At 39.4% G+C, this 2500-nt stretch overlaps 1 non-coding gene across 1 annotated transcript; it reads left to right on the top strand.

Annotated features, from left to right (window-relative positions):
- Window positions 1-2025: 2025 nt before the first annotated feature.
- Window positions 2026-2098, top strand: TRNAK-CUU (transfer RNA lysine (anticodon CUU)). Its single transcript has one exon. It is a non-coding gene; the product is annotated as a tRNA-Lys (tRNA).
- The last annotated feature ends 402 nt before the right edge of the window (window positions 2099-2500 follow it).

Here is a 2500-nt window from a genome sequence, read left to right as displayed (position 1 = left end):
AATGAGTAATTTTTGCTGGACTCTCATAATCTGGTGATTATTCTTGCATTAGACATGCAATAACTATCAAAAATAGTATCTCCCTTGGTTTCTCATTGGTGGGAAATTTAACTTCAAGATTAGGTAGGGTATGAGTCTAGATGAACACACCACAATATCACTCATATTCGAGTAGTAAACAGGCCAACCTGAACTGTAAAACATCCCATAAGTGGAGGTAAGGCATAAGTTAGGAGTGAACTGAACACTGTTATGGGCAATTGGACTTCAAATAAAGTGTGGAAGGCAGTGAGGTTATTTTTTTCATGTTATGCAGATTAAAAACACAGGGGAATTAGCTCAAATGGTAGAGCGCTCACTTAGCATGCGAGAGGTAGCGGGATTGATACCCGCATTCTCCATTATAAAATTGGCATACATTTTATTTTTAACTTGTCATTGCCAAGGTCATTGTAGAGTAAGAACAGAAAAATCACAGATGGCTTTCAAATATGGTCTCATTATAACAACTAAAGTGGTTTAATCAAAAGGGTTCAGGTATTCTTTAGCATGTGAGAGGAATTTGAATTCTTATGCAATCTCAAAATGAAGTTCTCACAACTTCCATTTTCATTTTCTCTTATTTTTTTTGACAGTCTGTCCTCTGAAGGATGTATAAATCTGGCTTTCCTTGCAAAACAAGAGTAGAGGAATATCCAGGATTTGATTTTCTTCACAAAAAGGGATTGGTCTGCATACTGTCTTAAGGAGGGAACCCGGCTAGCTCAGTCAGTAGAGCATGAGACTCTTGATCTCAGGGTCGTGGGTTCGAGCCCCACGTTGGGCGAAAATGAGTAATTTTTGCCTGAATATTGCATTGACTCTCATAATATGGAGATTAATATTGCATTAGACATGCAATAACTCCCAAACATTGTCCAGGAATGGATTTCCTTCATAAAAAATGATTAGTCTGCATACCATCTTGAAGTGGGAGCCCGGCTAGCTCAGTCGGATAGAGCATTAGACTCTTAATCTCAGGGTCGTGGGTTCGAGCCCCACGTTGGGCAAAAATGAGTAATTTTTGCTGGACTCTCATAATCTGGTGATTATTCTTGCATTAGACATGCAATAACTATCATAAATGGTATCTCCCTTGGTTTCTCTTTGGTGGGAAATTTAACTTCAAGATTAGGTAGGGTATGAGTCTAGATGAACACACCACAATATCACTCATATTCGAGTAGTAAACAGGCCAACCTGAACTGTAAAACATCCCATAAGTGGAGGTAAGGCATAAGTTAGGAGTGAACTGAACACTGTTATGGGCAATTGGATTTCAAATAAAGTGTGGAAGGCAGTGAGGTTACTTTTTTCATGTTATGCAGATTAAACACACAGGGGAATTAGCTCAAATGGTTGAGCGCTCGCTTAGCATGCGAGAGGTAGCGGGATCGATGCCCGCATTCTCCATTATAAAATTTGCATACATTTTATTTTTAACTTGTCATTGCCAAGGTCATTGCAGAGTAAGAACAGAAAAATCACAGATGGCTTTCAAATATGGTCTCATTATAACAACTAAAGTGGTTTAATCAAAAGGGTTCAGGTATTCTTTAGCATGTGAGAGGAATTTGAATTCTTATGCAATCTCAAAATGAAGTTCTCACAACTTCCGTTTTCATTTTCTCTTATTTTTTTTACATTCTGTCCTCTGAAGGATGTATAAATCTGGCTTTCCTTGCAAAACAAGAGTAGAGGAATATCCAGGATTTGATTTTCTTCACAAAAAGGGATTGGTCTGCATACTGTCTTAAGGAGGGAGCCCGGCTAGCTCAGTCGGTAGAGCATGAGACTCTTCATCTCAGGGTCTTGGGTTCGAGCCCCACGTTGGGCAAAAACGAGTAATTTTTGCCTGAATATTGCATTGACTCTCATAATATGGAGATTAATCTTGCATTAGACCTGCAATAACTCCCAAAAATTGTCCAGGAATGGATTTCCTTCATAAAAAATGATTAGTCTGCATACGATCTTGAAGTGGGAGCCCGGCTAGCTCAGTCGGTAGAGCATGAGACTCTTAATCTCAGGGTCGTGGGTTCGAGCCCCACGTTGGGCGAAAATGAGTAATTTTTGCTGGATTATTGCATTGACTCTCATAATCTGGTGAATATTCTTGCATTAGACATGCAATAACTATCAGAAATGGTATCTCCCTTGGTTTCTCATTGGTGGGAAATTTAACTTCAAGATTAGGTAGGGTATGAGTCTAGATGAACACACCACAATATCACTCATATTCGAGTAGTAAACAGGCCAACCTGAACTGTAAAACATCCCATAAGTGGAGGTAAGGCATAAGTTAGGAGTGAACTGAACACTGTTATGGGCAATTGGACTTCAAATAAAGTGTGGAAGGCAGTGAGGTTACTTTTTTCATGTTATGCAGATTAAAAACACAGGGGAATTAGCTCTAATGGTATAGCGCTCGCTTAGCATGCGAGAGGTAGCGGGATTGATG

This window comes from Lissotriton vulgaris, chromosome 1_1 (assembly GCF_964263255.1).
Source record: "Lissotriton vulgaris chromosome 1_1, aLisVul1.2, whole genome shotgun sequence".
NCBI lineage: Eukaryota > Metazoa > Chordata > Amphibia > Caudata > Salamandridae > Lissotriton > Lissotriton vulgaris.
This window is presented reverse-complemented; position numbering and strand designations above follow the sequence as displayed.